This window comes from Lepisosteus platostomus, chromosome 9 (genome assembly GCF_059453375.1).
Source record: "Lepisosteus platostomus isolate fLepPlt1 chromosome 9, fLepPlt1.hap1, whole genome shotgun sequence".
In the NCBI taxonomy this organism is placed as follows: Eukaryota; Metazoa; Chordata; class Actinopteri; order Semionotiformes; family Lepisosteidae; genus Lepisosteus; species Lepisosteus platostomus.
In genome coordinates, this window is record NC_142619.1 from 47,525,175 (window position 1) to 47,549,847 (window position 24,673).

At 34.7% G+C, this 24,673-nt stretch overlaps 1 long non-coding RNA gene across 2 annotated transcripts in view; it reads right to left on the reverse strand.

Annotated features, from left to right (window-relative positions):
• The window catches only part of LOC148655130 (uncharacterized), a 106,177-nt gene extending 81,802 nt beyond the window's left edge, over positions 1–24,375 (reverse strand). The window contains exons 1-3 of one of the 2 annotated variants that reach the window (XR_015941192.1): positions 24,219–24,375; positions 23,136–23,242; positions 18,126–18,188 (exon numbers count right to left, since the gene is read on the reverse strand). This is a non-coding gene — a long non-coding RNA (uncharacterized LOC148655130). Of the gene's footprint in view, positions 1–18,125; positions 18,189–22,496; positions 22,799–23,135; positions 23,243–24,218 lie in introns of those variants that run through there. The other variant, XR_015941191.1, reaches the window with a different exon arrangement.
• Between the last annotated feature and the right edge of the window lie 298 nt (positions 24,376–24,673).

A 24,673-nucleotide genomic window follows, 5' to 3' on the forward strand; every position in this document is an offset into this window, starting at 1 on the left:
CAAAAGTCATGGATTCCAGGCTTGATTTCTCTTAGGGACAGATAGGCTACTTTCCCAAAAGGGAACAACTGGCCCCTTGTCTCACACTCATGTCATAAAAATGTGCAAGGTACATATAAATTAAAAAAAAAACATTTTCATATTTACTTAATCCAACAAAAATCTAATCTTTTCATCTTTTGAATTTAAAAGTTAAGCAGCAGAGCATATATTAAAAACTTACTGTAGATTTGTAATAGTTGCTCAGTTTGGCAGTTGTAGTAAAGTGTTGTGTCAAGCCTCAAGCAATTCAAATAAACAAACTAAAACCTCTAGAGAGAAAGAAGTCAATTTACTTCCTTATTAAAAAATAGACATTCCACTCTAGAAGAAATGGCACAGAAAGATTGTTTTTGGAGAAAAAAAATCTTGCCTCGCACAATAAGATCAAGAATGTCTGTTCTTGGAAGCGTTTTGCAATTTCACTTCTGTGCTTGCATCATTTTGTTCTTCCATAGTCCCACTGAGAGTACAGCTAACATGCACATGCACTGAAAATTAAGTGTTAAAGGAATACTCACAATTTGTCTTCATGCAGTATCTTCATTTAAAATGAAGATTGGTCTATAACTCTCAAAAAATAAATAAAGTGTGCCAGGAGAATTGTGTTCTTAGAAAACATACAGGACACTCCTACCACAGAATAAAAATATTCTTTTCACACTGTACCTTGTTAAGATGTTTTACTATGAGGTCACCCTGAATGGTTACCCGTTCCAGTAAGTTTGAATAGTCTGTTAGATGTTGGCCTACTACATAAAATTGAAATCAAACAAGCTGGTGAAGGAATCTTCTGATAGCTTGTGGTGCCACAAATTATTAACCAGTCCCTCATGGTGAAGCTGAGCATTACTAGCCAACACCTTAAAAGAGGTGAATAACACAGCACCTTTGTACATAAATCTGAACATGTCTGGCCTCTTAATACTTAGAAAAGCCTCTGTTTCATGTCATATACAGTATCTTTGCGAATGATGTACCTCCATGTTATCAATTGTTCGCCACATCACAGAGAATGGAGAAGCGTCTTTACTTAACATACAGAATTATTTATGACCTCTTGCATCTTTAGATGGAATTTGTTTAAGCTGAATCCTCAGTTCAAAAATTATTATTGACATCCTTTAATTGAGTGCATCAGACACAGATGGAATCCTTATTTTTTATGATGTGTGTTTTGTTGTGTCGTATTCTTATCAGAATAATTGCGTTTTTTTATATTAATGATTGTTCCCATACATGATATCACAGTTGAATTTAAGCTCTGTCCTTCTGTCCATTTTCTAACTGCTTCAGTTCAGTTAGAAACTGAAACTGACCATGCCCCTCATTTAGCATTCTACATAATGGTAACATTGCATTTTATAGAACTTTACTTATAGGAGCAGACCCATTTTATCTTCCACTGAAACGCAACACCCATCTAGGTGACACACAGCTTGCATAATGCACCAGCGGTCCCACGACAAAGCTGATCGGGTGAAAAAGTAAAAAACTGCTTCCCCAGCAACCCATATCTAAATTACAACACTAGTTCTTGGTTTTAGCTTCCTAAGCCAATATTGCCATCTGCACTGTTTTTTTTAGGAAGGGGGGTGTGAACTCTGAAAGTGCTAAAAAACTTTGAGCATAAAATGTCTTAAACTGAAGCCAAATTTCCTGTTGCACATACTGTAGGTTAAAATCTTTGGCTTGCTCTTTATTTTCCAAATTTATATAGTACTGTATAGCTGACACCAACTGTAAGGGCTTCTTATCTCAGATCATTAATTTTGTATTGTCCTATTTGTTCCACAATAAATGTACTTAAAATTGCTTGAATTAGATGTGGGCATAACCAGATATAATGATCACCAGAATTCTGTCTCATCTCTATTTCATTCTTCTTGTTGTGCCTGACAGGGCCATACACTCATGCGCTTTCCTTCCTTTTGGATCGACATGCAATATACAGTATGTTGGAAGCAGGCTACATGAGCCTCTCATTTTGTATCCACTTGATCTTGACTGATAGAGTTCCATTTCTCTAAATGGAATACAGAAAAAGTAAAGTATTTTAGAAGTCATTTCAGACACATTGTGAAAGTACAATTGCAGAACACTTGGGGCTGAAGAGGCTTATGTCACGCCCTCTGCAGCCAGAGGGCGCTCCTTCTCTGTCCTGTCCCTAGTTTCCGGTCTGCTGTCCTTCCTGTCCCTCTCTTTCCCTTGGGCTATATATTTCCGGGTCTTGCACTCTGTCCTCGCTCAGCATTGACGTTCGGATGTCCTGAGACCCGCCTAGCACCAGGGCGCCCCACGTCCGCTCCCTGAGGGCATAGGTTTCTATACGGCATTCCTGAACTCTTTGCACTATGAGCCCGGGCCTTTTTCCCGTCTCGCCGCTACGCTTATGGGTCTTTTTCCGCTCTCCTGCTCCCCACGGTTAGTCCCTTTGGACGTCCGTGACAGCTTACCCTCCTACTCCTCCTATTCAATGGATATATTTCAAACTTTTAATTTTCTGCAGTGTGTTTACTTGAGTTCCACTTAAAACTCCTTATTTAAATTCAATGCATCCACAATTTTCAAAAATCATTGACCTTGTTATCACACCTTCATTAATAGTTTTAATCTCCGATATGTATCCACATTCAGTGCATTCACATGGAAAAAAAGAAAAGTTTGGTGTCAATATTTCCCAGAATAGATTGACTTACTGTGAGTGAATTAAAAAAAAAAGTTCTCTTGTTCGGAGAGGACAGAGTTTGAATCACAATTGCATCAAATATTGGAGAGGTCAACACATAAGAATTTGGCACAAAGTTATGGAAGCAGAATTTTATTTCTCAATTTTTTTAAAGAAACTAACCATTAATTTAATGTACTCACAATGTGAAAGTAACTATACTTTCCTAAAAGAATTAAATATGACATGTTATAGACTGTATATATAATGTTTTATAACTTAAAACCTCTACTTTCTTAGACTACTGTCCATTTCTTCTACTTTTGAAATAAACACATGTAATTTATGTACTGTTACTAATAGTAACAGCCAAATGGCTGCTTAATTTCTAAAATATGTGAATAATATTTTAGATGTGGGGCGTCAAACTCAAATCCTTGAGGGTCTAGTATCTTTTGGTTTTAGTTCCTAACAGAGTCGTCAATTAATCAACTAAGCTAATCATTTTCTTTTTTAGACACATATAAGATTTCTTAAGGTCCTTTACAGTTGATTTCTTAAAACCTTCACTTTATTGAAAGTACAGTTACATTTTACATCCAGTTTATTAATATTTCAATTATAAAAATACAATTCATTATTTAATTAACAGCCCAGGTAAAAGAAAAACAGTAAATCACTAGGCTCTCCAGGAGTTTGACACCCTTGCTATAGATTACATATCGATTGTTCAGATAATTCACCCCCTGAAGGTTTCTGGATTTCATTCCACCTAAGCTCTTAATTACCTAATTGAAGTCAATATTGTCTTAATTGGACAAGTTTTCTTTACTGCAAGTCAGCCATTCATGAACACTTATCTCACTGCTCTAGCCATAATTTGTTTTGATAGACCTTGATTACATAAATATGAAATGTGAAAATAATAAACAATTGCAGTATTAAATATCTGTGACACTAACACAATTATAACTTTATTTTAAAGTGCCTCATTGATCTGATGATGTCAGATTCCTGGGTGAAATTCTGATTTGAACTGCTACAGTGTGTGAAGCCTCCCAGTCCCTAAAGTCATAAAGACAAAATTAGCTTGACATTTCCAGAAGTACATTTATTCAGTCCTCGAAACATTTACATCATCCAGCACCACTGAGAAAAGGTTATTAACCAAACATTAATGTTTGCTTATCTGCTTTATTCTTATTTCTTTTGTTATCTGCTAGCCCCATTTTCCTGCATGTTCTCATAAATATTTAATTACATGGAGTAGTGTGTTTAATTTTTCCTAAATTAAAAAAGATTGAAGTATTACCAGAATAATGTCTAAGGTGTAATTTCTATGCAAATACTAATCAGCTGTACTAACGAATATGTTATATGCTATTATTTTTGCTGTAAGAGTTTAAGACTTCCTAGAGCAGAAACAATAGATCTGACCTCCAGTAGAATGTGACTTACACAGCTGAATTGTCTAGAAGCAGTACATACATGTACATGTATGATTACAGGTAAATAAATTAAGTTGTCTAAACTGTTCTTAAATCTGTACATCAGTGGTGATTAATTGAACATTAAGTTTCTTTCTGTTTCCCTTTTACATAATGTTTTTTTTTTTACTCTTTCTGCTTGCAAACTAAGCGTTAAAACAAAATAATGCATTTTGGGAAAAATCAATTCAACAGGCTGGGCTCACTGTGGTCTCTCAGCTCTCAGTTGTATGGAGGTACCATAAGGCTGCCTTCTTTGCTGGTTGATGTTCACACTCTCTGTATGTCAAATCTAACTGTTTTTTATGTGAAGGAATGCTTGCATTGCTCTTGCAGCTTGTGGTAGCTTTATTTTTCATCTGTAATATGCACACGAGTCTTATTGCAAATTTCGTTTCAAGTCACCCTGAATAAGGGTGTCTGCTTAATAAATAACATTAGGTAAAATAATAGTTTTAATTAATGCAGTACTTCTCATGCCAGGTACTGTACTATGGCAATACAGACAAAAGTAAAGTACAGTAAGATAAGTCTTTAGCTTGCATCATGTTTGTATATAATGCATATAACAATTAAAAATGAATACACCTTATAAATTAAAATGGAAGAAATGGGCTATCTTGGTGCTCTTTATTACACACTGCTACAAAATATACTGTAAGACTAACAGAAATTATGATGACATACTGATGTTGGAACTGCAAATACATTTCCAAATAAACTGCAAACCAAACTTCAGAATTCTTTTGAGACTTATACTGTATAGAAAGGCAACACTTTATGCTGTTAAATTCATAAGAAATGTATGCAACAACATTTTCTGAAGTTCCTAGGATACACAGAGACAACTTAATCTCTCTTTACAGCTTGCAGTCCTAGTGGCTGTAAAGATTAGTTTACCATTGGAATTGGAATCAAGACAGCTATGTCCTTATTTTGAGTTATGTATCTCATTATATTGAGATCTGTACCCAGTTTAAACTTTCTGCTATTAGTACACTTTCTTTATGAAAAAGATAAACCAAAAACAGGATTGAAGGATGATAATGTGACAATAAAGCAGACAATTAATCTGCCAGTGTGTTTTGGGGAGATATAGGGAAACCAGAGGACCTGCTGAAATCCCACCCAAATATTAAATATTGAAATACTTGAAGACTCTACACCAAAAGGCATGCCAGCCCACCATCAAGCCCAGAACCCTAGAACTGCAAGGCAGTGATCTTAACTGTGCTTTTAATGATGGCTTTTAATTAAGTGAGCTGTAACTTAATGGGTGCTTTTTTATCCATAAGGTGTTAGAAAACCATGTATTACTGGTAAGGCATAAGGCAACCTTGAGTTTTCTGTGAAAAGGCCATAAAGTGGGATGATACACAGAATGGCAGTTTAGAGAAACACAGTCCAGAACTGCACCCAGGACTCCAGCAGCAGTGAGGCAGCTGCACTAGGGAATTCCTCTACCTTTTAGGTCTTTTTGCACAAACTACTGATTATGTATTTAGACTTACTTTTAAGGTCCCATTTCAGCATCTCCAAATATGTTAATGGATGTTGTGTGTTAGCAGCAGTTTGTTAAGAGTTTCCCATGTTAGGAGAGCAAGCACTTGGAGATTTATGAGAAGCAGCACTTTACCAGCTCATTATGTGTCTCGTTGTCAATCAAATCCCAGAGAGGTACTAAGCAAAACAAATAAAGTGTTAATGCCATATAGAACAGCCAGTGTCTTTTTTTGTGTGCCTTATATGATTCTTAGAAAAAAAATATGTTGAAACATAAAAACAACAGCAAAATGAGGCACCATCTTGGAAGTCAGTTTTTTTCAAATAAATGTATATTTGTAAATGTAATTCGTTCGTTGATAGGTCATTTTATTGTTTTATAAGGCAATGCTCCATTATACCAAAAATCTATTTATGTATATTGAATTTTGATTTTCAACAACCACAGTCCATAGTTACAGTACATTAAAATACAAATCTGTAAAGATGTGCAATGGGGCTATAAGGTATATTGTGCAAATAATTCACATATTCACTTTACCTATTGATTTAATCTCATACAGTACATTGCAGGAAACATTTAACTGCAAAGCACAGGAAGAAGTGAAATTATGTAAATAAATACCACCACAGGAAATGTGTCAGAGTCAGAGTATCACTGTAAATTATCATATAGAAAATTTTAAAAACACCACTTTGTAAATGATATTGCACTGTACAGTATGTCTCACATGTCTTCTAAAGTAAAAAATATTTTGCATTAAATGTAATTACATTCCACTGATGCTATGAAACTATACAGGCTTAAAATGAATGAGCAGACCTTTTAACATGTCTGTTGTGCAACTCCATTATAATTTTCAAAAATCAGTTATCCTACAAGAATACTCAAAAATACTTGGAGACTCATCTCACTTTCATTAAATCATGGCTTGAAACTAATATTAACAAGGTGTAGCAGAGACTGAACTAAGAGCTCTATCTCTGCTCTTCCCCTCATCTGCAATAGGGCAGCCTTTGTGTAAACTTAGATCTACAACTGTAAGTGACATGCAAAGGTCAAACTATTTATCACTGAACAAGACAGCTATGATAATATCAGGCTGTTGCTTGAAGTATTACTAAGTACTACTGTCAACCCACAAAAAAAGATAGCTACAGTATATTGAATGAATACCCATGTCCCAGCCTGTTTTCTTTATGTTTTTTTAACTTAATCTTATCAAATGAAGTAAATGTACTTTATATCTAGTTTTTGTTTCTTTATATGTATAATACATTTCAGGATGACTGAATTTGATCAGTTTAACACGTGGAATTAGCTGGAGAACCAAAACGTACAGTAATTAAGAAAGCTTTAAACAATATTCAAGACTGAGCAAAGCAATGTTATGTTAAAATTGGACAATGAACTAGGAAGACCGCATTGAGACTGTTGTGTACAAGTTTGGTCACCATCATGCAAAACGATATTGTTGGTTTGTATGCAGAGATAAGGAGTCAAGTACAGTTTTTTCCATTTTTTTTCCTGAGCTTAAATGAACAGCTCACACTGACAGACTAAAATAGCAGGATGTTATTAGTCTTGGACAGAGAAAACTATGAGGGGACCTGCCTCAAGTTCTCAAAATCCTCAATGGCATTGACAGAGCTAACCATTTGGACTCCTACAGAATTAATAGCAAAACAGAAATATACCTCCCAGGAATGTAAATGTATTATGTCCATTTAAAACTGTCACAGTAGGCATCACTTTACATGGAGAGTTGGGAGGGCTTGGAACATTACTGTATATCCAGCCATGTCGTCAAAGCCTATACCCTCTCTTTTTTCCAAAATGGTTGGATGAGATCATCAGCTTAATTAAATGATAAAAACTTTTGCTTGTTTTCAAATGTTCTTTTGTTGTTACGATACAGTATATGCATGTTATGCTGAACTAGAGAAGGTACCTCATGACAAAAGCCAAACTATTTTTGTTGAGTTATCAACGTCTTCGATGTTTTGTACACAAATCTACATTTAAACCAAAGAAGACAACAATAAAATCGTTATGGGATTTCATTCAGATTAAATGTGTTTAGTAATGCTGTTGAAATGCCAAAAAAAAAATGTACATGAATGATTACAAAGAAAAAGTGACTGGAATAATTCTACATGGACATCAAATACAATGGCTTCCTTTGTAACTCAAATTCTGATCTTATTAGCATTATTTTTACTGTCTGTATTTTGAAATAGGATAAAGAAGGTCATTATATAGTAAATTTCTTACTGTCTACAAATTCCAATCCTCATTTTTTTTTATTTCTGACAGCTCAATGTTTATCCACAGCGAATTTGAATGGTCTGTAAATGAGAGCTTATTCCAATGGCAAGCAACAACTCCACTGCAGGTTTAACTGGATTTTTGTTTTTCATATCTGCATCGTTAAAAAATATTTCTTCACGACTTCTTTCCAAATTTGAATACTTCATGTTGGTGTTCAAAAGACTCTGATGAGGACATATCTGTGTCAAAATGCCTTTTGATCTAGTTGACTTTCTTAAGGTTTTCTATCAAAATCTATTTTTTAGAGATCAAAGATGACAGAAAACTACAAAAACTATCAAAGATTAATTTTCAAAACTGAAGGAAACTGACAGTACCGGCCTCCAAATAAAAACACTGATTAAAGAGATGAGCTGTACAATGATGTGGTTTACAGTTCTGAGTTTTTAAAGTTGAAAACGTAAACACTTGTTGCATCTGCAGTAAAATGATATACTATCCTTATTTACTAAAATAAATTTTGAAATAATTTGTAGTAAAACCCTTGTAGTCATCTGCAAGTTATTTGCAGTCAAATATGTTTAAAAAATACACGATGTTTGCATATCATTTATGTAGTGGAAAAGAAGTTTAGTTTAGCTCCACCAACCATTTTTATCCTACTTAGAAAAATATAATCACTCTGCTATGTATTGTACACTGTATACACTATGTGCACATACTTAGTAAGAAGGACAATTCTTGTCCTAAGATTCCTGTTTTTACATACCATGTTAATTATCCTGCCTACCAAAGCTCTGGTATATCCGTTTTCCCTACTAGCTAGTCAGAGCTGCTGTTAAATAGAGAGAAACTCAGCTCCAGACAATTCTGAGCCCCATGTAGCCAATATTTGTAATCATTGAGCTCACTATTGATCATGGGTCAGAATCATTAAAAAATAGATCCATACAGCTCATGATCATCCAGGAATTGTGTCTTCCACATCTGCAGAGCTGGATTCATACCAACATCATTAGCACTTTATAATGTAAGCCCTTTCCAGTTCTCAGATATTTCCATTTTTATTTTCCAGCTCTCAGATATTACCATTTTTATTTGAATTAAATTGCATAACAGGATCCCATAATTTATCCTGATTTAAGCATGAATCAAGATTTTAAACCAGGGTGCAGTTTATGACAGTTATTGTTTGATTTACTGGGAAACTACATGGCATGGACTGTATTTGTTTACTGAATTGCTTGCTTTGCCACAAAAATGAAAATGAGCTAAATAGCAGATGAGAGAAGGCTATTGTATATCCACTAATTTTGTCTCAGCTTGTCTGATAAGACATTCTCCAGACAATTGTAATTACAAGTAATTTGTAAATATAATAAGAGTTGCTTTTTTATTACAAGCAATAAAAATCAATTCTTCATTCAATTATCTTTCCTGGCTATGAGATGATAGCTACCCCCGGGTGAGCACAGAAGACAAAATAGCCAAGTTAAACAGGGAGGATAATTCTCTGTGCAGGAAATCACAATAATAATTGGGCTAGCGTTTTTCAAATTTTACGCGTTCAATGATTAAGTCAATGAAATAAATAATGATTGAAATCGTTACATTAACATGACTCTTATTCTCATTCTTGTTGTGCTTATGTCCTATAGTTACCGTAACAACCGTGGGGCTTCAGAATTCCCACATTGAAAGGGAATTGCTTGCCAGTGATTGGATAAGAGCAGAAACAGTTTCCTTTCCTATACACATTAGCTTACTAAAGCCTGAATTATACACCAAGGCTTTCTGTCATTGCCATGCAGTTACCTTCTTCTGACAAACTGGCTTTAGTTACCATCATTTCCAATTCTAAAGAGAGCTCTATAAAGAATGTTTTTCAGAGTCTACTTCAGCAGTTTTAATTCACTGATAAAGCATTGTTGGTAAAATACTGTTTTGTTCTGTTGCTTACCATTTTGAAATCTTCGAACTGTAGCTTGAAAATGTTAAAACATCTTTGCTTCCCATGGGGATTTAAGTGGCTAACTATTGGAAATATACTGTAAGACTCTTAGTTTTTAAGGTTTTTATGCAAAAAGTTAGCAAATTTTCACTCCGAGGGGCAAATTTGAAAAGGTTGAAATTTGAAAAGAAACAAAAAAGGTTTTCTTTTCTGTTTTTCAAATTATCATATTGTACAATAAATATCACACATGTACAGTAAACTGACATACAGTATAGTAAAATAAATACATCTAGTGTCTTGAGATACTAAAGTTTGTTACAAAACAAAAATAACAAAAAGTTTTAAAAGATTATTTGGAAGTATCTGTAAGATTAAATTTTGCTATGCAGCTCTACCCAATCTCAATTAAATAGGAACTTTGGATTTTTTATAAAACAAAAGTAATTATTTTCTATTATATGCCAAGCAGTTTCATTTAGTAAAAAGTGCTACAATGCTCCAGAATTATATTAGACATTACAAAAATTAAAGAAAAACTTAAGGGTATAGTCCCAAGCCTTGTTTAAAGTAATAAAACAACTTAATACATTCAAGCCTCCTAGGTTGTATTTGCATTTATTTGATTTACGGAAAGTAGTTAAAATTACTGCTTTGCTGTAACATTCATGTATAAAATTATCTTAAAATGGGCTCATCGTGTTGGTAAAGGGATTGTTATAAATATGAATATGAATATATATTTGCAGTCTTCTTATGTCCAGTATAATTTTTCTTATTTTCCATCAAAATAATATGGTATTTATTAAACAGTTTTGTAAATGAAGACACAACCAAAAATGCAGATCATGTACTGTGTATAGGGAACTCAATGAGTAATTTCAGTGTTTTGGTAAGGCACAGTGGGCCCAAAGTCATTAAAAATAATGGTGCAAACAGGACAGTAAGGCATATTTAATTCTTGAAAAACAGTATAGAACCTGAATAGCCTGCGTTTTTATGTCCCTCAAAACTTTGTGCAGAAGACTAATCAGAACTGTAGAAAACATTTAACCAGCTCTGGCAAAAAAATTACATTATTCATTAGCTGTTAAGAAAAGACGTTTGCCTTTAAGAAGGACTACTTGCTCTTTCAGGTAATACAGTAAAAAGATTATTGTATTGAACACTTTCCAAAGAAAATTTTAAGTTATATGTGCATTATTGATTATTTGCATTATTAATCATTGAAGATTAAAAAGTCCTGAAACTAAATGTTTGTGGAAAAACAAATGTAGAGAAGTAGTACAAATCCAGTAATCACTGCCAATTAATGTTATGAAACATCCCAAAAGTACATGAATTTTTAATTATATTTTTTGAGTTATTATACATATTATCATGTTACACAATACTGTGTTTGTGCAGAGAACAATCTTTTCTGCTCTACAAATTGTGTGCAAATGTCAGCCCATGACTGTATAACAGTGTACAGCTACTGTATATGCAGGTGGAAGCACACATGCACATGCACACAAGCAGTTAAGAAAGATAGCTTAATAGGCTTATGTGTGGCTCTAAATTTTTTCGGAATTTCGGAAGAGTGTGTATTTTAATGTACAATAATGAGGACTACACAAGAGAAAAAAGTTTTCTTGATGTGCAAAAAAAGAAATTCAAAGTTTAAGAGCTTCAAAAATAATGTTACATTCTGTACCAGGCAGGTACAAAAAAGAAAAAAAAAGTTTTTTATGCATATCTGAAGTAGGGCTTTTTTCCAAAACACTTGATAACAATTTAGCCTCTTTGTGTACATCAAATGTTGTATTCTCAGTTTTGGTTTGCACATTTTTATGTTGGTAATGATAAGCAAGCCTCATTCTAAATTGCAATAAATGTGCCATGAAATGTAGATGTAACCCATTGAGTCTCTGTCTTTGATGCCTACAGATAACACTATGTTCAGTTCTCCTAGAACAGTGACATTATGTGCCCAATCTTATACAGTACCAAAAAAAAACATCTGTGAGCAGCTTTTATCTGCTAAGCTACCATGGCATTCTACTGAGAATTTAATTGCTACTCACTCACCCAGGGATCAGAAACTGATGACTGACTGAGTAGAAAATAAAAAAGCCCTACCTTTTATTGAGCACAGTATATATATTTTTTTCATTGAATATCCAAACCTTATAGTATAGTTATGTAACAAGTTACACCACGTTTTAAACCCTCTTTGGGTCATTAGTAAATTAAGACTAATTCTGCTCTTTAAGCAGAACATTGGTTAAATAAATATGAATATGGGATAAAGGTATTAAACTAGCCCTTCAAAATATACCAGAATCTATTCTGAAGAATCTTTCAGTAGCCATTGAGTAGTATATTTGCATTTTCTGTGCTGAACTCTGAAGTGCTCTGAAGCTGTTAGAATGTTAATCTCATCATGATGGTATGCCTAGACATTAATCATTTTCTTCATGCTCTAGGAAGTCACAATTTAAATACATATGCTGGTAGTGCATAACTCACTTGGAAACATAAAATCACTGTTAGAATTCTTTTTGATATTATGTTGCTAGACAAATGTCTGTGATAATTTCTTCAATAATATTTGTTGTATTTTAACTAAATAAGCATTGTAATTGCTCTAGCTGTACTGCCAGGTTCCTGGCAAATCAGATTTTTTTGAATTACAATTGCATCACTTGAGCAGAACTTCTGATCTTCTATTTCCTTTAGTTCAAAACAATTAAACACTACACTACATAGCCTAAGGCAATGATGCAAGCAAAGGATATATTTAAAACACTTTTTTTTTGCATGGAGACAGTTGTTAATTTGTGCCACTTTATTCTTTTGGTGAATCAATGACTGAAAAACAAAATGTAGAAATTATTGAAGGTAGGGCAATGACAGAAGTGAGAAATAGTGTTACAAAAATATAAATTGAATAATATGCAAAGTAGTATCTAAATGAAAGAAAGAAAGAAAGAAAGCAACAATTAACAACATTTTTTTTAATTCTGCACATTTTACCTAAAGGGAAATTGTTTTTAAAACAGTTTACAGTGATGTGTATTCAGCATCAGAGCCATCACCATTCCATCTCATCACGTTATCTAACCAGCTGTTTTAAGGCAGCAGGTTTCTCCTTGACATTGGACAGCAACAGAATCAAGGCAGGCTCAATAGTCAGGTCCATCCAAACAACATATGCAAAGAGTTTGAGCTGCCAGGCCCAGATAAGCTCAGAAACAGGCAGCTGTTTTATGATTTTTCAGGCTTTCAGTCTTTTACCATTAGATTCTCTCATTGAAACTGCAGACACTGTCTGGAAGATGTTAGAATAAGGGAATGACAGCATGCCAATTAGTCTTTGCAGCATGCTCTGTGTGTTTAGTTGTTTTCCTCAGCATTTCTCTGTCTGCATTGTAAAAAGCCTGCTTCAGGTCTCACTAAGTTATGTACAAGAGCCTGCTGAACTTCCTTCACTTTTCTGTTAAGAGTCTTAGTGTCAGTATGCAGCCACCTATTAACCTCCTTTGGATGACACTGCTATGACGAAGATATTGCTTTTTTATGAGCCATGAGCCATGTTGTACACTGGAACTTTGGAGCACACTCATGCTATCACAGGGTGTGCATAATGACAAGATGGTCTATTTATCTGCAACAATGATTATGCTGCAGATATATTAAAATGAAGTAGTGAGGCAAAGGAGAGCCACATGGACGTTGTTCAGAAGAAAATGGTTGTATTTCAATGTCAATATGGTTTAGAAAATGTACTGTAGGTCTTGCATAACTAACTTGTTAAGTTTTTTTAACAAAAAAAATGGCAGTAATGGATACAGAGAATGTGATATGATATGTTGGAATTTCTACAAGGCTTTTGATAAAGTTCCTTATAAGATTAGATTAATTCTCAAATTACAGATGGAAGGCTTTCAAAGAAATGCCTGTTATTCGAATTCAGAAAACAAAGAGTACATGTACAGGGTTCAAGATTTTGACATAATTATTAAGCTACTTAAATTCTCAAATGACCCGAATTTGGAGGATTAGAAACACTTTAGAAGCTGCAAAGGCAGTTCAAAAAGAGAGCACATAATGCACTATGGGAATGTGCATTTAGAATAGAGAACAGGAAGCACTACTTTACACAACTGGCTGTGCAATTTTGGAAGAAGCTAAGGCGCACTCATGTGCTGTGCGAGAGATGAACCAAGGAAGCTGCAGGCAGCACAGTGAGCTAGCATGCAGGCATATAGGATGTGGTAGCAGACTAGGGAATCAGGCAGTAAACTCAGTCTGAGTTCACAGTTCAGCAGACAGGGGTCAAAGTGAGGCATAAAGGTGAATCCCTGAAAGTGGTGTGGGTCAGAGAAAAGAGGGTCAGATTCAGGAAGCACGGTAGCAAAGCACAAGAGAGAATGCAAAGGTGGTGTCATAATAAACAGGCAGGGTCCAAGCTAAGTGACACCGAGGATGTAACAAGCCAAGGGATGATCCAGGAACAAGGTTGAAACAAGGCAAGGTCAGAATCTAAACAAAGCATAAACTAGGGAACAAAGCCAGGGAACAGTGGGACAGAAGACTCGAGAGGCACAGAGAGGAAAGTCTATAACAGAGCCCAAAGCATTTTCATCAGAGTTAAATATCCTGAACCACCTGAATCAGGCGTGGTTGTAAATTGTCTCCAAGTGATCCAGGTTTCCTATTAGATTGGTTTCCATAATAGTAGAGATACATCAAGAAACATATTTTTTTATAAAACTATTTTGTGTGAGCTTTAAATAACATTGTGACTTGAAACTATTCTGAAACTATTTTGATTTCTGTAACAGACTTTTCTGTAACAGTTTTCCTTATGTTATGCATTGACCCATGCTAAGCATGGACAATTAATTGTAACTAGGTGATTGTAATTAAGTAAGTATTGTCACATGTTTTTATCTACTGAAGAATGAAGTCATAATGTCAAAAAGTTGGTTTAATCAACTTTAAGTTTTTAGACTGTGTTACTTGTGTTTTAGTAGCCACAATCCCTTTGCACTTTTGTCTGTCTTTTGAATTCAACTTTTCAGTTTTTCATATTGAGATAAGTAAACATAAGTAAGATTAATACCTGCAGTGAAGCCAAGCAATCACATTCACACTTGGACATCATCCTGTCACTGAGGCAACTTGGCAGTGAGGCTTACAGTTCTGAACACAGCTGCACTTTCAGCCAACACACAGCTGCTATAACTATTTGTGTGACTTGCAAAATTCAGCATTCGGACTTAGTGTTCCACTAGTATTATTTTACTAGTGTCTTTTTAAAATCCCAGATAAGCTGATGTGATAGACTTAATCATTTGGAAAATTAGAGCTAAGTAGTTACCAGGAACTAAAAGTTTTTCATCATTAAAAATGTTTTGCTATCTTAAAAAATGGTGTGTAAGAAATGTATCTTTGAATTGTTTGATGTGTTGTTTTATTGGAAGAAAAAATGAGAAAATATCCTAAATACATACTACAAGATTTTAACTGAAACATCCAGTTTTACTCTCATCTACTCCTTTTTCTTAATTAAAAATTGAGTAGAGTCTAATTTAATATAATGGAACATTATTTAACATAAAGCAAAATCTGTAAATACTAGGGTTCAAAGGTAATTCTACCAAAGTCATAAAGAAACCATATTAGTGGCAGTAACCAGTATTATGACATTGCACATACTGTAGATACACTGTGTTAAGGCTGGCAAAAAAAAACATTTTTCTGAGACATCGCTAGGACACAGTCTGCATTCCTGGATACTGTATGTTTCTTATTTAAAACATACAATGTGCATACTTTTTAACTTGGATCTTTTTTATTTAACAAGGCAACTTCATATGTATTTACTTATTTTTTCTGAGCTTTTCTGTTCAAAATCAGATGGAACATTCTAGTATCATGTACTGTAAAAAATCCTAAGTATCATTAACTAATACAAAAAATAGAATTTGCCTAATAGCCCTTCAAGTGATACAATAAGTCAAAAGGATTACAGAGCACAGAATATGGTGGCAACTAACTTGGGGCAATCATTTTAACAAACTAAGGAATTAACAGTGGGCTTAGAAGTTGGTTTACCTGAAGCCTAAAATTGAGGAACAGACAATGCAAAAAGGCACGCAGAAGATAGTAAAAGAATCAGCATGGGCCATCAGATAAATCTTCAAGAAACAGAGGCGAGCTTTATTTGCATATGCAAATGATGCTTATAAATTACGCAGCTCATAATGATGAACACTGGGACAATGTAGCAGTTTATAATGCCAGCTTCCTACTATTAAATATTACAGGTTTATTAGTATTTATGTTATATAATTTAATAATACTATTTATATTGCCACTGTTTTTAGTTTTCTGGAGGTGGAGTACACATGTGAAACCAATAATAAATCACTTTAAACAAAGAAATTAGTTTAATGGAGAGAATTGATAGATCCTGTAGACAGATTCTTAGGAAGCAGCTCTTAAACAATTGCAGGCTTATGTTCGAGGAGAAACACACATGCACTGCAAAAACCAGCAGCGAACACTGATTACAGATAAGCAGCCATTTTCAAAATGTTGGATTTCTTTACTGCATTATATTCCAGCTCTATATTTCTCTGGTCTGATATTCCTGCACATAATACGTTTACTGTAATTTCCAAAAAAGTATTAACAAGGGCAATGGCCTACAGTACATGCAAATATCCATAATTATTTCTCCCTATGGAATATGCAGCTGCAATGCATATCCCATTGAATATTCCAGGAGATTCTGCTGAGTGAATGGATAGCATTTTCCTGAGGTAATAGCAAAGGTACAGTACTGTAAGTGTCCCAGGGAGGCTGGTCTCCTTTACTCCAGGTATCTTTCAGATCAGTGACGTGGTTTCTCATATTCTGGCACACAGTAAGTATCATTTCAAAAATGTATTAACAGGGGCAAAGGAGTACACTGCTGCTCATTCTCTTTCCTGTCCCTCTCTAAGTACTTTATCAAGTGGATCACTGGTAATTGTCCATGGCCTCAACTTTTCTTAAAATGTACTTTGGGGAAAGAATACCTGCTGTAAGGGGGCATGGTTCCCTTCCCACAGGTGATGTAATTCAATCCATAAAATCAATTAGCTATTACTGTATGCCTTCTCCATCAGCAGAACATGTCTGAATAAAAATTTCCCCAAGGGTACTCAAGTGAAATTCTTGTATTCCAAATATGAAGACTGCATTTACATTAAAGAATATGCTCAGTGGTGATTTTTATAGTCCTACTGTACTACCCACTTGTCTGTTTGTGTACCAATGTGTATATAGGTAATTTCCCTCTTATTTTAGCAAATAAAGTGGTTTTATTTTTTATTTGGCAAAAATCCATATTTGTTTTTGGTCTTAGTGATTCTTTTTAAACAGCATTTTCCAGGTTTTAATGATAACTGCGCTGTAAAAGAAAATAACAAATAATAAGATCCCTGGGTCAGGAATCAATATCAAGAACAGCAGTTTCAGCTTACTCATTAGTGCAAGAGAATGCCCTAAGAAACCAAAATCATTTATTGTATCTAAAAATCTACAGCAGAGTTTTTGAGGTCAAAGAAACTGCAACTTGTACAGTATGTGCATTGCTCTTTGAATGTCACCACAGATGGCACAGACAATAATACTATTCAGGAGTAAATCAGAAATAACACAATTACAAACATCTCAGGAAAACCTTTCTTTTAAGGTGCAATACTTTTCTGACTTTTAAGTAGAAGTCAAACTTCCTGAATCCAATTAAAAAAGTTCCCCAATAGCGCTAACTGCATAGTTTCCAGGTGATGGAATGAAGTTTGTCATAGCAGCCTGTCTAAATTCTAGCACTTTACAGATACAATGTGACTTGTAATAAAGTGTTTCTGTCAAGTTCTCATACTGAGTACCATCTGATACCATGGCCTGAAATGTTAAAAACACCTTGTCATAGTGCAACAATCACTGCTCTGGTTCCACTAGAGCAAACAGTTAATTCAGAGAGAGAGAGTGAGCTTCATCTGGGTTGATATCAATGCCACTATTACCCATTACAACTGAGAAATAAGGGTCTCATATGAAGCAATTATACTTTTATGTTGCGCGCAAATCCTCACAGTGGGGAAACTGTATTACTTATACAAATCAAGCGTCTGAAATTTAAAAAAAAAAAGAAAAGAAAATTACCTTACGAGGAATGCTTCTTTCCTGGCCTGCTTGAAGGAAAGCTTCTTGTTTAATTATCCCAGTCTGAAAGAAGGAAGCGGAGATTGTTAAATTAGCAGACTGGAATCTTTGCAGTTGTCAGATAAAGGTATAAAAGTACTGTATATTAAAAAAGGCTCTCTAATTTGAATATTCTGTCAGCTGAACCTCGATCTGCATTGTCATGTCCCACCCCTCTTCCCACTGGGTTCCACTACCTACAGGGCGAAACTGACAGCTACTGTGAAAACAAAAAATGGGAAAAAGCATGCTGGGACCTCAGTGTGCCCTGCTGACAGGGTTCTGCTATCACAAATGCCTGAAGATGAGCACAAAAAGTTCTATTCTGTTCTGTAATAATCATTTTACATGGACCAGGTTTTGCATGTGGAGTTATGTGGAGTGGTGAAACGAGATCAGCTTAAAGAAACATTAGTCCATTTCTTAACCAATTCTCCAATCCAGGGTTAGTACCTGTTCAAAAAATGAATCCTGACAGCAAGTCATGGCTTCAGAATACCTTGTTTCCTGTCCTTTGAAGCTCAGCTTTTTTCTTTTTTCTTTCTAATTCCTTGCTCTCAGGCAGAATTTTCTTGCCTTTTTGACAGTTTGGCTTAAAAGAATGTATGAATAAACAGTGACATGATAAATAATACAGTGCTTATTCCTTGAATTTTAAAATTGACTAGAGCTGAAGAAATCAAGCCTTTCATCAAGACAGAGGGACACTAGCAGAGAAGAAGAATAGTATGGTGGGACAATTTTGAATAATAAGCAGACAAAAGAATATTTAATAATGTTCCCAAAGAAGCTTGACTTCTATCTTAATTAAAAACTTGCAGAATTACAGTGCACTGCAAGTATTTTGATATATCAGTAAGTACAGTATTCAAATTAAGCTGGATACTGGTGAATTTACTTTCCGTAAGCAATTTTATTGCCAGCTGTGAGAGCCCCTGTGTTGCTCCACAGGTGTAAAATGTTGGATGTAGAGAACAATATTTACCAGTATATGCGCAGGGTGGTGCATTTTGACAAGGAACTGCAGCTAAAGTTAATTACTGTACATAAAGCAGTTAATATTAAAGCAAGAATTTAAGTATGTTTACCACAGAAAACTTCAAAACGTCAATGACTGTTTACTTGTGGAGCCAGTATATACTGTACTGTAGCTTATTACTAGGGCCAGTGTGTACAAGAGATTAAAAATGAATGAATTCTGGAAATTAAATCCCACCTAATTAAGAAATGACATTAATAGACATGGTGTGCAGGCCTACATAGATTTGTTTTTAAATATTACTATTCATTATATTAATATGTGAATAACAGGATGTGCATTCAACATTTTCATATGCGGTACAAGTGCATCCAGAATCTTATGGACAACTTTTAGATGGGTGGACATGGAAGGCAACTTGCCTGGACAGCGTTCCTGGACGGGTCCTTAAGTTCTGTACAGACCATGTGGCTGTGCTTTGTACTGTACATACAGTATATTTTTAATATTTCACTTTTACAATTTTCTGTTCTTGTTTGTTTTAAAACCACCATACCAGTGCCGAACAAAAATATTTTGACCTCCTTTAATGATTAAAGACCAGTAATGCTCACATCTACTGTAATGAAATGGTTTGAAAGGTTGGTCATGAGGAACATTAACACTATAGTACCTGAGTGCTTAGACCCTCTGCAGTTTGCATACTGGCATAACAATATGCAACTGTTTCCCTGGCACTTCTCTCTGCCTTGGCTTATTTGGATGATAAATATACTTTAAATTTAACTATGTTGCCTTCAACACCATAGTTCCATCCAGACTAGACACCGTGTTTAATCATCTGGTATCAGCATCTGTCTTTGGAGTTGGATTCTGGATTTCCTGACTGGTAGATCACAGACTGTGAGTATTGCTGGAAAGTTTTCTTCACACCATACCAGCATGTGTTAAATCTACAGTAGAAAATAATGTGCTTTTCTTGTTCAAGGATCTTTTATGATAAGATAACTCTCCATTTATACCCTCCCTGGATCGTCACAATCCAGCAGGTTTTTTAGGATAATCTTATTTATTCAAGCTATAGAAACTGAAACAATTTAATTTTGACTACTTAAACAGGATTTTTCTTCAGTTAAGTAGTTTAGGAGTCATTTGAAACAAAAAATACCATTGCCCAGTAGGTGTCAAGGACCACAGTTGGCCATTCCTGATCTAATTAAACCAATAAATTTACCAGATAGTTCAAAACTCACATATGCTCCAAGTCTTTACAAATTGATTATTTAAGCTTGACCCAGAAGACTTGGTGGATCGTGGTTCTCCAATACCAGGGTTACCCAACATAAAATATTAAAACAAGAACTCCTAATCAAAAAATCCTCAAAAGTATTGTCAGAGCAAATGTCAGTGCTGTGTACGTGTAGATTTTACACACTACTAGACTCAAGGTGAAAAGGTTCTCTTATTTCCTGGGGAATTCCAGGGGTCTGCAGACCAGAAATTGAGAACTACTGATCTAGAAAGAAGTAGATATGGTATACATCAGGTGAAGATTTATTTTATTTATGAACTTGAAAACTGTGATGATACCAATAGATGAAAAATAGTTGCAACTGTAACATTTTTCTCTGTGATGTGAAACTTTGCTAAGGTTTTGGCAATACATTCATTTAAAGGAAATGTGAAAAAACAGTGGATTCATATTTGACCAACGTTTTGCTTTCGCTGCAGCTCTGTTGTGAACTGTTGAGTAAATATGGTAGGAATATAATCAAAGGTATGCAATAAAAGAGTTTCTTTGCTGCTTTGCATCACTGGGGCCTTGTGTTCAATTCTGGACCTGGTCATTCTCTGCGTGGAGTATATGTTCCTCCCATGGTCCAAAGACATAGTGGTAAATTAATTGGCTTCTGGAAAAATTGGCTCTGGTGTGAGTGTGTGCATGTTTGTGTTTGTGTGTGTTGTTTGAGATGGACTGGCATCCCATCCAGTGTGTATCCTGCCTTGCACACATTACTTGCCAAGATAGGCTCCCCCATGACCCTGTATTGAATAAAGTGGTTTGAAAATGGAAGGATGAATGGATATAATACAAAGAGTTACATGTTGAATAATGTTTGTTGCTTTAAACAGATCTAAAAATCTTATAATGCAATTATATTAGCTTAATAAAGAGCAAAGAGATATTTGTAATAAAAAAAAACGAATTCTAGAAAAAGCACAGGTCATGTTAACTATTTTTACATATAGTACTGTATGTTGCCATACTTTTCAGTAGTCCTTTAAATACAATCCAACAAAAACAAATCTAAAATAGCATTCTGCTCCTTGATAGTGCACAGGACGCAAAATAAATTATACAGAAACACCTCAAGGATTCCTCAAGAAATCTAAAAACAATGAGTAGAATGTGAGGTATTTGCACAGCTACAGAACAGGTTGATCAAAGGAATCTTGTAAATTACTCTGCTTAAACATAACGAGGAAGAAAACATTCCACACACACAACACACCATAAAACGACAATGAGATGAAGAAAAGACGGGGGTTCAAAAAGATAGAAGAAACATCACCTGTCTCTTGTGCCAGGTTTGTGCCATTTGAGTGGACCTTGTTCTGATCAGTCATGGAGACCAGACTCTGGCTAAGTGATCTGAACCTTGTTTAAGACAGCATGTTTTCTTTTCATTTAAGGATATTATGGTTTTCTTTATTGTGGAGTCCCAAGGCTAAGAACCTGATCTTGTGATGCATCTTCAGAATTGGGAGATAGATTCCAATTCACTTTTGAGCATGCAGGTCATAGGAAAGATTTGATGCTTAATGGCATTCTTTTATTTAGGATGCAGGTTTTATACTGTATCTTGTTTGCCTTTCAAGATATCATATAGGATTTGAAGTTATAGGGCTAGAATCCTGGGTTTTCTGGGTCTGTAGAACATAGGCCTCTCAGATGCCCTGTTTGTAAACATTGTAGCAACTACATGTGATTTTGGTTAGTGGTGTGTGTCTGTAAAGGTTTTGTGACATTTAGCTTTGTGTTATTGTGATTGTTAATAAATATTTGTTCACATTTGCTCCTGATTTATTCAGTAGTCCCAAAATTATAGAGTACCTACCACTTGTTTTTTTTTGTTTTGATTAGTTTTTTACTTATTTTATTTCCTACTCTTTTTTTTCTTAATGCCCCCCCAAGATTGTAACAATACAATATGATTAGCTCTGTATCCATTACTGCTGTTACTTGTTCACAGAACACGTTATTTAAGCAACATAACATAGTAAATCTATGTTGATTATCCCTTATAATATTATTGCCATAAAGATGATACACTAATTTAGTTTTAATTATTGTTTCCATAACCTTACATGTAATTGGAGTAAGACTTTTTGGTTTATACTTGATTTAGTTTTGTCACCCTTTTAATAGATTTGCACTACATTAACAATATTCCATACAGTGGGTATTGTCCCCATCTCAAGAGATTGCCGAAAACGTTTTAATGAAGACCTATGCATAACATCTTGTTTTGAATTGTACAACTGGTAGAATACCATTGGGTCCTGGAGATTTGTCTAAGTGCATGTATTAGACTTCTGTCTAATATGCTCATATTATTTAATTGATATGGAGCTTTCCTTCCTGGTTGAACCCCTGAAACAGTGAAAGTGAAACAGGTATTTAATACAGCAGCCAATTCATTGACATTGTCTACAGTACATCTTTACAACTGAATCACCTTTATTCAACTTTCATTGTTCTTTGGCTCTTGCAATAGTGAAAAAATATTTATTTCTCTTACTTGGCCTAATATCCTTTTTAGCCTCTCCTGGAGGCTCACTTTACTTGTTTTCTTAATTTGAGCATGTTTTTATTAGAGCTTTGTAAAGTGATTATTTTTTCTTTGGCATTTTTGTCAAATTCTAATAAGAAGAAATGACAAATATAAGAGATATTATATGTCATATTTTAGTCTTTGGTGCTACCTCACCTGGCTGAGGAAATGAGAACACTGGCCATAAGGTCAACACTGCCAACAATTCCTATACTTGCAAGGAATGAACTAGGAAGGTGCTGCAACGGTGAAGATGAGAGGTGCTTTAAAACATAAACGCAAAGAGGGCAAAACAGATTAGTAATTTTACATAAGAGAGCAGACATGCAAGATTACAATTTGACCTCTTGAATGTCTTTTTAACAATTCTTTTTGAATGATTTATTTAACCATTTTTTCTACGTTTTGATTTACTCATGGGATAAATCTAGTCTGTGGTTCAAGGAGAATCTCTTTTAAATGTTTCCATTGATTCTTCACTGATTTCATATCTGTTCTGTCCTATTCTATTTATCTCAATCTCTGTCTTATTTCTTCACAATCCTTTCCTTAACTGTTAACTTTTCACTTGTAGTCTCCCTAAGTATAGAGTTCCAGACTATACTTCAAAATGTACATTTTTATCGTTGTTGATCCCTAATTGTTCTCTCATCTATGTTTCCCTAACTCTCTCTTGATTGTTTGAAACTAGTTATTTTCAGAGACACAGAGATAGCTTTGAGAAACATGAATGAAGGCTTAAAAATGTGTTCATATGGGGCAATCTTTGAAACTGAATAGAATGAACAGATATCAGAAAGACTAGTCATAGGTGCAAGTCAAAAATAATTAAAGTGACGAGAAAGTATTTAAATTTTTCTGTTACAAGAAATAACAGTACAATATGTGAGTAGAAAAACATGAGATTGTAAGAATGTCAGACATTATGTTATTGTAAAAGCTTTTTATACCACTGTAGACACAGGAGATTTTAGAAGTTACCTTTGTAAAGGCACAATATTATTCTGTTCAATGGAATATCTACAGATATGTAATTTATGTCATGAAGGGGTCACTTTTCAATATGATAGCAACCGTAAATTACAGCTACATCTAACCAAAATTGCATAAATCAGGAAAACCATGTCTTTTATTTTAAAACACGGTGTTTTAAAACACTGTAGATGCACTGAGCTTCTAAACTGACCTTAAATTGAGCCTCAGTAATAAGATCTGTTAAGAAAAAGTTAAAAGAATTACCTTTTCTGTTTCTGTTGAGATGCTCAAGGTATTGTACATAGTAGTTACTCAGCTTCTCTCACCACATGCTCCTTTTATGTCACTGTTTTAATTGCATAGGCACTGATCCTGGGATGGAAGATGGGGAACAGTTCTTCTGTATCTTAAGAATTGTTTGTGTAGGAGGACTATATATAGTCTATATGTACTAGTTCTCCTCTACCAGGTGCCCAACTATTCACAGGCATGATTGCCATGGCAACCTCCCACTTCACAATCACCACCCGTAATACATGAGTTCCTTCCTACACATGGCATTTTCGCTGATCTGCTTCAGGAATTTTCTTCCATGGTTCTGGAGTTTCGCTGCACCGGAAGACTGTATCATAAGGCCTTCTGTGTCAAAGGCTTAGAGCAGGGTTTTCCTTTTCTGTGTTGTGAGATAGTGAAAATGGCAAACACATCCCCAGTTACTT